Here is a 15,332-nt window from a genome sequence, read left to right on the forward strand (position 1 = left end):
TTATCGATACCTTTCTTATGGTATTGATAACCTTTGTTCCCAGCAGATATTTTTCTTACTTTTTTAAACTTTTCACTTATGGAAACTTTCTTTTAATAGGTAGCTTTATGGGATATTTGCTCACTTTTGAGGAGAGAGAATGCCATTGTGTATAAATAGGGCTCTCCTTTACAATGTTTGTATCTAGTTCATTATTAGCCTTTAAGCCTTTTTAATTCTAGAACTCTATTAATGGTTTTCAAGCTGCTTGAGTTTATTTCTTGAAGAACACTAGTAAGTACTTCTAGTTTGTTAATTTCTTGTTTATTAAAGTCGTTTGTAAGACTAGATCCGTGTTAATATCAAGTTTAATTTCATTTTTATCGGTTAATCATGTTTTCATCCTTAAGCATGCCTTCTAGCTTTTTAGCTATGTGTAAGTAGTTACTTGGCTAAGTCTCAAGGTAATCTTTCCTGAGGACTTAAGTGGTTGCTTGGTTCTCAAACCTTCGGGCTTAAAATCATGGTTTTCAGAATTGAATTAACCTAGTCATTTTGGTTTAAGCGATGGGTGTTAACTCCTTTGTATGTCGCTTAGTCAAGCGGTCTTGGCAAGCGGCATATTGAGGGCTCGTGGCCTCCTACGTATTTGATACATTAGCGAAAATAGGTTAGTTTAGTTCCGTTTAATCATATCTTTCGATAAATGTAGTCTTTTAAAGCTAAATCTTCCGAGTGTGAGCACGCGATCGTGACTCTCGTTTGAGTTATATTGAGAACCGGTAACGACCTTCATCAAGGGAAAGACGATTCCTAGACTTGCCTCTTTTAAGTTCCTTAAGCTCTTTTCTAGTCTTTCGTTTTAGTAATTCCACCGTTTAAAGCAAAACCAAGTTGGCCGTCTTAAATGCCAAAATTCTCCTTATAATACCTACAATCCCATTAAGCTATCTCTGATTCCCTATGGTACGATCCCGGTCTTACCGGTTTATTATGCTACAAACGATCTATGTAACACTCTTTATTTATAAGGTGCTTTTATGCCACACTTTAATAACTTAAAGGGCTAAAGTGCACTTTTTTTTTAAGAGCTGTGCATGTGTGCCGTGTGTGTATTATATCTTATTAAAAAAAAAAAACCCAGAAGGGGTTCTGTCTACGACATTAGAAGAGAGAGAGAGAGAGAGAGAGAGAGAGAGAGAGAGAGAGACCAACGGTGGAAGAAAAAGAAGAAGAAGAAGATTAGGGTTAGGTTGAATTGAAGCTTAACTAGGTATTTTTCATCTCTTTTAAGTGTTGAATTTCATGTTTCTCATGCTAGATTTCATGTTCTGCATCTTATATGCTCTGAATTGAATACATGAGAGAGGGTTTTAGAGATTGGACTTGGGTTTTATTTCAGAAAATTCGTGCATCTTATGATTGTGCTAACTGTGAGTTTTTGCATAATGATAATCTGTCCTGTTTTGACGAATTTTTTTCATTGACACACTGACCATGTTATTTTCTGGTAATTTTACTGGAGATGTCTCTATGTGTGTAGTTTATTCTGTAAAAATTTCAGAATTTTCTGAGAAGTATAGAAAAAGATAAAAATCATAAACCGAGCTGCTGTCAGATTCGCGTCTGGGCAGACAGCGCAAACACGTTCTGAGAAAACGGACATATCTCCTAGTTCGGGTGTCGGTTTTACGCACTATTTCTTGATTCTGAAACTAGACTTACATACCTTTTTGAATATGTAAGGTTTGTGCCTTAGTTACTTCTAGGAAAAATCAATTTTTGTTCCGAAGTTGATGGTTTGGTAATTCTGGAAATCTAGGCGGCTTTTGGAGCTATGTTTTCCATCAGTTTTATCATAGTTGAGTGTATTACTGACTACGGGTTCTCATGAGTCTTAAACATTGATCAATTGGTGATGTTTTGGTGTTGGAATCATTGGAAAATATTGAGTAGGTGATTTTTAATGGACTTTCGAATGCAAACTGTTCTGCTGCAATTGTGATTTCTGTTTTAGATGTGTAACTTCATTTGAGCGTTTCTTGGTCATTCAGACTCCGTTTAGGGCAAATTTTATATCGAGATTGATGTTCTGAGAGTGTATTTTCTAATGGTTGTAGTCTCGGAATCTAACTCTAAACCTATAGAATACTATAGTCAAAATTCGATCAGTGGTTCTGCTAGATAGTGTGTGCTTTGTGAGATTTCCGACTTTGGGGTGCGAATTTGTGAATTTACTTATGTTTGGCATTTGTTATGTAGTCGAGTTGATGCAGCATATTGTTAATGCATTTGTCAAGCCTTTCAAGTGTTTATATACCAAAATGTTTGGCTTGTGAATAGGTGACGAGTCGGTGAATCAAGTAGCACCGAAACCATAAGTTGTACTTTCTTTTGGAGTACGAGGTGAGTGTTTGATTCATGGATGTTGTTCTATATTGAATTGAACTTGAATGTTGGCTTAGTGCCCGGTGATTGGCTTTATGCCAAAAGACTTTTATGCCTTAAGTTATTGGTTGTGTGCCCGATGATTGGCTTTATGCCAAAAGGGTTTTATGCCTTAAATTATTGGTTGTGTGCCCGGTGTTGCTTTTAATTGCTTGGTTTACTGTTTGACAAGTTGAGATTATCTTTTAGCTGTACCTTTAATATTGAATTGCATCCATGTCTCATAAAAACTCCTGGATTCCAAAATTGGAATCCAGTTTTGCAGGCATTGTAGATATCCATTGTTGATCGTTGTGTGGTTGTACCCTCTCTTAGGGTAGCATGTCAGGAAGGCTGGACTAGTTTTGGCGAAATTTTGTAGATAGGGATGTAGTTGCAGCCTATGTTTATATCTAGTTTATTGTATAGTTTAATGATTTCTTGAGACTTCCGCTGTGTTTGTAAGAACGATATATTTTGTGTTATCAATAAAGTGACTGTTGGTTAACTTAATTGCTAGAACTTGAGTTATAGGAATGGGTTGGTGGTTGATGTTGCACCCTCACGTCGGTTTGGGCTTATTTGAATGCTGGCTCGGGATGGGGTGTGACAATCTAGCCCTACACTTGGGGTTTTCTCAACCTTATATTTGAAGGCGAGGTTTACGGAGCTAAGCATAATGCCATACCCACTTGTCACCTATGTCCAATCTTGATAGTGGAATTGCTTTAATCGTTGTCGCATCCTCATTAGTAAAGGCTGCCCACACCACATCCATCTTCCATTCGTGAGTCACTGGATCAATGAGTTTACTCACCCTCATATTCATCCCCACCTCATTTACACCTCTAGGCCAAAAATCATTATTTTTTGGCAGCCACGAATCTTGACTAGCTCTCACCCTCCTTCCATTCCCGATCCTCCACTGCACACCTTCCATTAAAACTTTCCTCACTTCTAGAATGCTGCGCCACGTCCACGAGGGATTCGACCAAGCTTTTGCCTCAAGGAATGATGAATTAGAAAAATATTTGGCTTTGAGTACCTGGGAAAGTAAAGAGTTCTCATCCATGAGTAGCTCCCAACCTTATTTAGCCAAAAGCGCAAGATTAAAGCAAGAAAGATCCCAAAACCCCAATCCCCCTCTAGACTTCTTCTCGCATAGTTTATCCTATGCCATCCAATGCATCTTTTGTTTTCCCTCGCTTTTCCCCCACCAGAAAGACGCCATAACGGAAGACATCTCTGAACAAAGACCCTCCAAAATTTTAACACAAGACATCACATATGTCGGAAGAGACATTGCCACAGATTTAAGTTTTACCTCACGGCCCGCCTGATTTAGAATTATACTGTCATGTCCTTGATTTTTAACATAAATAAGTAATACATTTTAATAAAAGAACCTCGCGCATTGTACATATTACCCAAAAGAGTTTTCCACCTGTTTAATTTACAAATAAGTCCCCATGATTTAAGAAATACAACCTTGGCACTACGGCCCAAATTAACTTAGATACAATACGACATATTCAGGATGTTACAAACTTTAGTCAAAAGATAGTTCACGAGCAAATTAGTTACAAAGCCATCTTTGGCCAAAAGTAAGTCAATTACAAAGATGAATAAGTAACTAAATGAAATCAGCTTCTAAAAATTTTCATGTCCAAGCACACCATTGCATGCAGTCTATTGCCTAGCATTAGAACCTGAAAAGAAGAATTTTGTTGAGCTACACTAGCCCAGTAGGAAAGTCTTTACCTATGCTAGATGCAAACATGTTGATAAGTGCAAACGAAGAAGGATAAGAAAACTCAGCTTGAATATATATAGAATTCAATCGACTTGTAAATGAACTTCTATCCAGTTTAAGTGCACAAGTCATGTGACACAAACGACTTAGATAATCCCAACTCAACTCGCTAACCCAACTCCTACCATTTGTATTTCCACCCCTTGCATTACCGTACAATGCCACAAGGATTACCGTGTTACCACCCCGTGTGTCACGGTGATCCCTAACGACTCGGGTTACCGTATTACCACCCCTTGCGTTACGAAATCCCTCTAAGTCTCCGTATTACCACCCCTTGGGTTACGGGTCTCCCTAAATCTACTTCCGACCCCAATCGGCTATATTCCAATACAATATGCAAGCTAGGACTTCCCCATGAACACATTCATAGATAAAACATCTTACGTTATACTAACGTCATCATAAATGCACCAAGACCGATCACAAATGCCAACAATGTACGAAATACACTTTAACGATGTTTTAACTAAATAAATTCCTCATTCGGTTCTTATTAACGGGAAGACCAACGGAATAAGGATCACATCGAGAAGTCAAAGGAAGTCAATTAGACAAGCTTAAGATAGGTTAGGAGGTGTCCAAAAGGATTTAGAAGTGATTGGGGGTCAAAACAATCGACGGAAGAGCAGCAGGAGTAAAACTGGAGTTAAGCTCCTGGTATCGATACGCGCATAATCCGTATTGATACAAAATTAACTGTCCAAAAAGATAAGCTTACTGTATCAATACGCCACATAATCCGTATCGATACCATGGGGCTTCGGGTAGCGATTTCAGCAGATTTTCAAGGCATGCTCAATAACCAAAATCCAACAACCCAAGGCACGAATCTACACCAAATCTACACATAAACACATAGAAGAGGTAAAGAAGTCCCTACCTCGCAACAATGGTCGAGATTCAAATGTTTTTGAACGAGCCCTAACCTTTCGAACTCCAAAACTTCGTTTCAAGCTTGACCCACGGATCTCTGAGCTCAAGAACGCGAATGGAAGGCTTGAGGGAGGTTGATTCTTAAAGATTTTGCGAGATTGAGTGGAGTTTTGAGTGAGAGGAGAGGAGAGAGAGAGAGATAGCCGGTGGAGAGAGAGGGAGAACAGATGAGAGAGAGAATGGAGATAAAAAATGTTCTCCTACTCCTCACACACCCCTATATATACTCATGTATCTTTTTATTACACCACACTCCCTTAATTCTCTATTCCTTCACTCTAGTTCTCAATCTAAATATCCACCAACTAATCCATATTTTCTCGATTTGGCATTTAATTAACATTTCAAAAATTAAAAATTATTCGGGTCTCTACAATCTATCCTCCATAAAGAAATTTCGTCCCGAAATTTACAACGCAAGCCAACCAAAATCATGCATCAAGTTATCATGCTCATGCAACAATACATATTACCAAACAATAAACTAATGATCATAAAGTTGAAATTTCTAGAATCACATTGACTAACTTTGAAGCAAATACGGATACTTCTCTCTCACTTCGTCTTCCCTTTCCCACATCGACTCTTCTTTCCCGAGATGACTCCATAAGACTCGCACTAACGGAATGGTTTTACCCCTCAAAACTTGCTCACACGAATCTTGGATACGTATCGGCTCCTCCTCGTAAGATGCATCGGCTTCTAACTCTAACTCGGACCACTCTAGAACGTGTGACGGATCCGGCTCATACTTTTGTAACATCGACACGTGGAACACATCATGAACATTTGATAATCTTGGTGGTAAGGCCAACCAATACGCAACTTTGCCAATCTTCTCGATAATATCAAACGGCTCGATATAACGCGGTGAAAGCTTACCCCTTTGCCCAAAGCAAAATAGTCCCCGACGCGGTGACACCTTTAGAAACACGTGATTCCCCACTTCAAATGATAACGGTTAGCGACGACGATCGCGTAACTCTTTTGCCTACTTTGCGCGGTTATCAATCGTTGGTGAATCAATTTAACTTGCTCGGTAGTTCTCCTTTGTGCTTCAAGAAGACGTTGACGAATTACTTTTATGCTCTCGGAAGTTTCTTGGATCAATTCTGGCCCGACCAACGTAGCCTCACCCAACTCGGTCCAACAAACGGGTGATCGACACGGTCTCCCATACAAAGCTTCATACAACGCCATCTCGATACTAGACATGAAACTATTATTGTATGCGAATTCGACTAAGGGTAGGTGATCTTCCCAACTACCCCGAAAGTCCATAACGCAAGCCCGAAGCATATCTTCCAGAATTTGGATCGTTCTCTCAGATTGTCCATCTGTTTGGGGGTGATATGCGGTGCTAAACAACAAGTTGGTGCCAAGAGCAGCCTGCAAGCTTTGCCAAAAATGTGCGGTAAACCTTGGATCTCGATCCGATACGATAGAAACGGGTATCCCATGAAGACGGATAATCTCGCAGATGTACAAACGACTAAGCATATCAATCGAATCCGTAACTTGAATCGGTAAGAAATGTGCGGACTTAGTCAATCGATCAACTATCACCCAAATGGCATCGTGTCCCCTTGGCGATCTCAGTAAACCGGTAACAAAATCCATGGTCACGTTCTCCCACTTCCATTCGGCCACTGGTAACGGTTGCAACTCCCTCGCGGGTCGTTGATGCTCGGTTTTTACCTGTTGGCACATGAGACATTTGGACACGAAGATGACAACATCTCTCTTCATTCCCGGCCACCAAAACTGTCTACGCAAGTCATGGTACATTTTCGTTCCTCCCGGATGCACGGCTAACGGTGAGTGGTGAAATTCCCTCAAAATTTCCTCCCGACACGAAATGGGTACGAACAATTTTCCTTGGTATCGTAAACCTTGATCGGTGTGTATCATCCACCCCTCTCGAGCATTTCTGCTAAGAATCTTGGTGCGAAACTCTCCCGCTTCTTCATCTTGTTGTTGGGCCTCAATCACTTGAGTCGATAAACTCGATTGAACGGTTAAATTGCACAAAGTGACTCCATCCCGAACTTCCTCAAAATGCAATGCATACGAGCCTAAGTCATTCATCATTTTCCACTCATGGATGGCTAAACTTGTAAGGTGCATTGATTTTCTACTTAATGCGTCTGCTACCACGTTCGCCTTTTTCGGATGATATTGCAACTCAAAATCGTAGTCTTCTAGATGTTCCATCCATCGGCGTTGTCGCAAATTAAGCTCCTTTTGAGAGAACAAGTATTTTAGACTCTTATGATCTGAAAAGACTTCGAACCTCTCACCGTAAAGATAGTGACGCCAACTCTGTAATGCAAAGACGACAGCCGCAAATTCTAAGTCATGGGTAGGGTAGTTCCGCTCGTGAGTCTTTAATTGCCGCGATCCATATGCTACCACTCGCCCCAACTGCATCAAAACACACCCCAACCCCTCTTTCGAAGCATCACAATACACGGAGTAGCCAACTCCCCGCTCGGGCACGATCAAAACCAGCGTGGTTGTCAATCTTCTCTTCAATTCTTCAAAGGTTTTCTCACACACGTCACTCCAAACGAAACGAGTCCCTTTACGAGTCAATTTAGTCAACGGAGCCGCTAGGCGAGAGAAATCAAATACGAAATGACGATAATACCCGGCCAAGCCCAAGAAACTACGAATCTCGAACACATTCTTTGGTTGTTGCCAATTCATTACGGACTCTATCTTTCTCGGATCAACGGACACCCCATCCTTCGATACAACGTGACCTAAAAATTTGACTTCGAACAACCAAAATTCACATTTGCTAAGCTTGGCATACAAACGGTGTTCTCTCAAGAGTTCAAGTACGATAGAAAGATGAATTTGGTGCTCTTCCTCCGAAGGCGAGTAGATAAGGATATCGTCCACGAAAATAACCACAAAACGATCGAGATAAGCACGAAAGATGCGGTTCATCAAATCCATGAAAGTTGCCGGCGCATTTGTCAATCCAAAGGGCATAACAACGAACTCGAAGTGGCCATACCGGGTACGAAAAGCGGTCTTAGGAATGTCTTCCCTCCGAACCCTCAGCTGGTGGTAACCGGACCTTAAGTCAATCTTAGAGAAACAAGTTGCGCCTCGAAGTTGATCAAACAAGTCGTCGATTCTAGGCATTGGATACTTGTTCTTAATGGTGACGCGGTTTAACTTACGATAATCAATACATAGACAAAGTGACCCATCTTTCTTTTGGGCGAACAAGGCCGGTACTCCCCACGGTGACATACTCGGACGAATAAACCCCAAATCCTCTAATTCTTGCAACTGAACCATCAATTCCCTCAATTCGGCGGGTGCGAAGCGATAAGGAGGTATGGAGATAGGAGCGGTACCAGAAAGTAAGTTGATAGTGAATTCAATCTCTCTCTTGGGTGGTAAGGGTAACTCCTTTGGAAATACGTCCGAAAAATCACAAACAACAAAAGGTAGCTCCCCACGCACGGACACATCCTCATCTAACGCCAAACTCGCTAATAAGGCATACATTGACTCACGCTCCCGAGACTCACACAGATATGGTTCTATCAGTTCCCGACGCTCCTCGAAGAACTCGAAATAAGAACCCCCAGGCGGACAAATACAGACCCGACGCTTGAAGCAATCTATAGCAGCATGGAACGTCGACAACCAATCCGTTCCCAAAATAAGGTCGAACCCCGACATATTCAGCACAATAAAATCAAAAGTAAAACGACGATCTTGAATAATAAGCTCACAATCTCGGCAAATGCGATTTAATGGCGACCTACCTCCTATAGGTGTGTCAACAAACAATGGAGGACTAATACTCTTGATTTCCAATTCCAAAGCACAAGCAAAAGATGCCGCAATAAAAGAATGCGATGCTCCAGAATCGAATAATACTCTAGCGAAGGAGTTAAATAAGAGAAATGTACCCCTCACAACCGATGTTTCCGAGGCCTGAGAAGTGACAGGAGGTGGTGGAGGCGGAATGGCAGATGTGATAGCAAAAGCCCTCCCCTGAGTAGTCTGACCCTGAGCATGTCCACCCCGATGACCGGAACCCTGAGTAGGCATAGACGAACTAGCTCCTCTCTCAACCTGAGATCCCTGAACTGAAGTGGTCTGACGAAAGTGAGACTGTTGCTATCTCTGAGTACCCCGAAACGACTGCCGGCCAGAACCTTGTCCACCCCTCGGCTGCTGCACCGAACCCGACTTAGTACGTGCCCTTTCTCCACGTGGGCAATTTCTAGCAAAGTGACCGGGCTTCCCACAAGTAAAGCACGTGTTCAAAAGTCGCGGGCATTGGGCGCGAATATGCCCCGTCTGACCACCCTCGTGGCATACGATTGAGGGTCTATTGAAAACTCCCCGAGTCCCGAACGAAGAAGAAGGTGGAGGCCTAAAATTTGACAGACCCTGTTAAGTCGACGATTGATCTCGTTGTCTCTTCCTCCCTTGACTACCGAAACTTCCCGACGAAGAACTCACACCTCCCATTGGTTGTCTTGGTTCCCAAACCTTATGATTTTTAGGTGCCTCCTTAGGTGTCTCAATGCTCCGCGCACACTCAACGACTTCAGAAAACTTCCCTTTGCGTTGCGCCACAACAAACTTCTTCACGGTCTCATGCAACCCCCTTTCGAATCGCCTACACTTCCTCTCTTTGGTTGCCACTAACTCCGGTGCAAAACGGGACAAGGATTGAAACTTCAAAGCATACTCCGACACCGTCATATCCCCTTGTTCCAACTTCTCAAACTCTTCCCTCATCCGTTCACGACTCATTTCCGGAAAGTATTGCTCCTCGAAGAGCACCTAAAACTCCGCCCAAGTTAAGTTCTCAATATCTGGCTCATTTGCTTGAGCCGCGGTCCTTGCCGCTCTCCTTGCGTCTTTCCTTAATTCTAAGACTGGCTCCCACCACTCATTCGCTTCCCCGGTAAGCTGAACAGCTACGATATTCACCAGCAAGTCATCCTCCGTTATCTGAAGAGCCTTGAAAAGTTTTCAGATTTGAGCTAGCCAATGAACGGGCACAAGAGGGTTACTGCTCGACCTATCAAACGTAGGTGGATTTCTACGGCTGAACTCCCTTATTGCTATCATAGCACGACTATCTGCGCTTTCCCTAGGAGCTGGATTTAAAAGGTTTGCAGCCGCAAGAGCCGCAACGAAATCCCTAGCAAAAGGATTTTGAACAATTGGTACCTCCTTTCCCTAGGAGCTGGATTTAAAAGGTTTGCAGCCGCAAGAGCCGCAACGAAATCCCTAGCAAAAGGATTTTGAACAATTGGTACCTCCTCTCCCTGACCGTGTCCGGTCCCTTCCCCCGGATTCCCATTCGGATTTTTCCCATGATGGTTAACCTCATCCTCGACTGGCGCTTCTCGGCCACGACCTCGGCCACGACCACCCCTACTTTCGACCTCACCTGCCCTAGCACACGTTCTCAGAGGCATCTAGCTACAAGTCATAAGAAAGAGAAGCTTCATCAATGACAGCATCATTTCATGAGGTCAAAGCCCCGAACTATCCCAACATGGGTTAAAACAACTCCACGCCACTCTACTATATTGAAACGCAAAGCCACATAAGTCATGTCATATCAATGCACACAAGCACACATATGTTATGCAAAAGGCGTGACATTTTGAACCCATGAGACTGGAAGTTTCTCCACGGTCTCAAAGTATTCAAATCTAGATGCTCTGATACCAATTTGTCACATCCTTGATTTTTAACATAAATAAGTAATACATTTTAATAAAAGAACCTCGTGCATCGTACATATTACCCAAAAGAGTTTCCCACCTGTTTAATTTACAAACAAGTCCCCATGACTTAAGAAATACAACCTTGGCATATTCAGGATGTTACAAACTTTAGTCAAAAGATAGTTTACGAGCAAATTAGTTACAAAGCCATCTTTGGCCAAAAGTAAGTCTATTACAAAGATGAATAAGTAACTAAATGAAATTAGCTTCCAAAAATCTTCAAGTCCAAGCACACCATTGCATGCAGTCTATTGCCCAGTATTAGAACCTGAAAAAAAGGATTTTGTTGAGCTACACTAGCCCAGTAGGAAAGTCTTTACCAATGCTAAATGCAAACATGTTGATAAGTGCAAACGAAGAAGGATAAGAAAACTCAGCTTGAATATATATAGAATTCAATCGACTTGTAAATGAACTTCTATCCAGTTTAAGTGCATAAGTCATGTGACACAAACGACTTAGATAATCCCAACTCGACTCGCTAACCTAACTCCCACCATTTGTATTTCCACCCCTTGCGTTACCGTACAACGCCACAAGGATTACTGTGTTACCACCCCGTGCATCACGGTGATCCCTAACGACTCGGGTTACCGTATTACCACCCCTTGCATTACGAAACCCCTCTAAGTCTCCGTATTACCACCCATTGCGTTACGGGTCTCCCTAAATCTACTTTCGACCCCAATCGGCTATATTCCAATACAATATGCAAGCTAGGACTTCCCCATGAACACATTCATAGATAAAAACATCTTACGTTATACTAACGTCATCATAAATGCACCAAGACCGATCACAAATGCCAACAACGTACGAAATACACTTTAACGATGTTTTAACTAAATAAATTCCTCATTCGGTTCTTATTAACAGGAAGACCAACGGAACAAGGATCACATCGAGAAGTCAAAGGAAGTCAATTAGACAAGCTTAAGATAGATTAGGAGGTGTCCAAAAGGATTTAGAAGTGATTGGGGGTCAAAACAATCGACGGAAGAGCAGCAGGAGTAAAACTGGAGTTAAGCTCCTGGTATCGATACGCGCATAATCCGTATCGATACAAAATTAACTGTCCAAAAAGATAAGCTTACTGTATCGATACGCCACATAATCCGTATCGATACCATGGGGCTTCGGATAGCGATTTTAGCAGATTTTCAAGGCATGCTCAATAACCAAAATCCAACAACCCAAGGCACGAATCTACACCAAATCAACAAATAAACACGTAGAAGAGGTAAAGAAGTCCCTACCTCGCAACAATGGCCGAGATTCAAATATTTTTGAACGAGCCCTAACCTTTCGAACTCCAAAACTTCGTTTCAAGCTTGACCCACGGATCTCCGAGCTCAAGAACGCGAATGGAAGGCTTGAGGGAGGTTGATTCTTGAAGATTTTGCGAGATTGAGTGGAGTTTTGAGTGAGAGGAGAGGAGAGAGAGAGAGAGAGATAGCCGGTGGAGAGAGAGAGAATGGAGATAAAAAATGTTCTCCTACTCCTCACACACCCCTATATATACTCATGTATCTTTTTATTACACCACACTCCCTTAATTCTCTATTCCTTCACTCTAGTCCTCAATCCAAATATCAACCAACTAATCCATATTTTCTCGATTTGGCATTTAATTAACATTTCAAAAATTAAAAATTATTCGGTCTCTACATATACCAATCCAGTCCTCAATTCTAGCTATCATCTTATCCTTTACAAATGCGAACACCGAACGTTTAGACCGACCGATATCAGCTGGTAGCCCCAAATAATTTCCCAAAGTAGCATCTCTTCTAACCTCCATAACACGACACAAATCAGCCCAGATCTAATGTGGTGTGTTCGTGCTGAAGAAAATTGCCGATTTAGAGTATTTGATCAATTGACCCGATACTCGATGTAACGACCCTGATTTTTGGTAAATAAAAATTTCGTTAAATAGTTGAATTTTTTTTATTACTTGAATTTGCTTTTAAAATTCCTTTTAAATTTCTAATAATCCTTCATAATTAGATTTAAGGCTTCTAAAATTTAACCTCTTCGCACCGGATAATTTGGTCATTTTCCAAAGACAAATATGCGTATAAAAGCACTTATCTATTTTTCCAACTGGGTAAATTAAGTCTTAAAATTACATTTCTTGGCTAGAAATCCTACGTGGCAAGTAGAATTAGTTTTCAACCGATTAGTTAGAGGAACCTAACTACCATTTTACCTAGTTACATTTTCCTAACCTTAGGTGAAGCTTATGAACCTTTCCAACCTTACTTGAACCTTTTAGACCTAGAGAAGTAATCATTATACTTCATGATTAGACATATCAAAGCCATACCTATCATCATTTCCCCTTATTCCATTGGACAATAACTACTAGGAAAAATTTTATCCCTTGAGTAATAGAAGTTAGTCTTGCCAATGAAAGCCTAGATTTGACAAGACAAGTCATATAAGAATCTTTGGACCATAGGAAGCCATTATTTTGCTTCCAAAAGAAGTAAACCTAGTCTTAACCATTTTCTTTTCATTGAGTTGTCACTTAAAAGCCCATAATCCTTACTCTTTTCCTAGACTTAGTAAGCTAGACCTTTTAGTCTTTGGTGTACTTATATACTCCCTCCGTCCCATAATATTTGTCCGGTCCGCAAAACGAGGACTTTAAAATAATGTATTTTTTTCAAGAAAAAATTCAAATTTTTTTCATAAGTTAAAAGAACTCGTCAAGATCTAGTAAATTGTAAAAAATTTTTCCAACTTTTCTTACAAAAATTGTATTATTTTTACGTCTCCGTTTTGCGGACCGGACAAATATTATGGGACGGAGGGAGTAGATTTATATATATATATATATATATATATATATATATATATATATATATATATATATATATGTACTTAGTACTTAGTACTTGAGAGAGAGAGAGAGAGAGTGAGGCCGAGAGTGAGTGAGAGAGAGAGAGACAGAGAGAGAGTGAGGCCGAGAGTGAGAGTGAGGTGTGTGCTTGTGTGTTGTGCACTCCAAGTTACCCCTTTAGCCTTAAGCCTATTTATGACTTGACAACCCATTTCTTGTCAATTTCATCCTAGATTTGCTTCCAAACTAGCGCTTGATTACCATAGGATTTGACTACAACCTAGACCTATGAATGACTAAACATGGAAGGCTATGCCTTAGCCTAATCAAACCCTACCCTAGACTTGTAAGACCTAGGCTATAATCACCTAGATTCACCTAGAAAGCCTAAGATCCTACTTAGTTTATAGCCTTATGCCTAAAGACTTGGATTGACCCATGAGAGAATAGACTTACCATGCTTTCAAGCATGATTTGACAACACAATGAGAGAGAGAGAGAGAGAGAGAGAGAGAGATGGCCGGTCATGAGGGAGGGAGGGAGAGCCCAAACTTTTGCTATAAATAGCACCACATCCTTGCCATTCAACTCACACCTTCATCCTTCAACTTCTCTCTCTAGAAATTCTTGTGTTCTTGCCTTGTTCTTCCTTTGTTCTTGAGTTCTTCAAGAAACTCATCCAAGACCACCACTCGACCACCCTTTTGATTGAAAAAATTTAGTAGTTAGTCAAAGATCTAGTTTCGAGACAAACCTTTTCTCTTTCGAAGCTACCAAAGCTTACCGTATGAAGTTACTCCGTCTGATAGCCGACTTACTTCAGTAGCTGCCCTACTGCCAAGAAGAACGGTAGATTTTTCTGTCCTCATTATCTCTAAGTATACGTAGAATATCTCCACTTACTTACTCTAAGTATATTGTATGATGCTTGTATGTAGAAATGCATGAAAACTTGAAAGGTGTTTATTAAAGTTTTGAAAAGGAAGGGGAGTATGTTGAATATACCGACTTTTTTTTCCAGAAAAACATATGTTGTTTTGAACATCCCAAGAAGGAAGAGAGAACGGATTTTGAAAACATGAACTTGATTAGAAGTATTCGTATTTTGACCTTAGGATGGTTATGAGCATGTATACATAATTGTTAGAATTACTTGTCTTGTTGTGTGCTAAAGCATAAGTGATTCTCACTCCAAAGGCGTCCGTACATGTGGCGTTATGCTTTAAGTGGTGATTTGAGCATGATTAGTAATATAGAGTTGGATGATTTTGCTAGTTTAGTTTCAAGATTTTAATGAATGATTTATGGTTATATATGTGAAAAGTCATACCGCGGAGTCTTTGCATAAAAACGAGACACAAAAATCAAGAAAGTAGAAATATGACACCTAGGGTGGGGTTAATGAAAAGACGTGTTTTGATACCGCGATATGACCGGACGTGGTAGCCCATCGTGTGTAAGGATTTTGAAAACCGTAATGTAGCCGGACTTGGTAGCCCATTGTGTGGTGTGTATTGCCATAGGACCGGACGCGGTAGTCTCATTG

General features: G+C 40.9%; 1 long non-coding RNA gene across 1 annotated transcript; it reads left to right on the forward strand.

Moving 5' to 3' along the window:
* Positions 1 to 1,231: 1,231 nt before the first annotated feature.
* On the forward strand, positions 1,232 to 2,914 carry LOC131310516 (uncharacterized). The gene is made up of 3 exons (XR_009195243.1): positions 1,232 to 1,252; positions 2,323 to 2,385; positions 2,685 to 2,914. It is a non-coding gene; the product is annotated as an uncharacterized LOC131310516 (long non-coding RNA).
* The last annotated feature ends 12,418 nt before the right edge of the window (positions 2,915 to 15,332 follow it).

Source organism: Rhododendron vialii, chromosome 2a (genome assembly GCF_030253575.1).
Source record: "Rhododendron vialii isolate Sample 1 chromosome 2a, ASM3025357v1".
Lineage (NCBI taxonomy): Eukaryota > Viridiplantae > Streptophyta > Magnoliopsida > Ericales > Ericaceae > Rhododendron > Rhododendron vialii.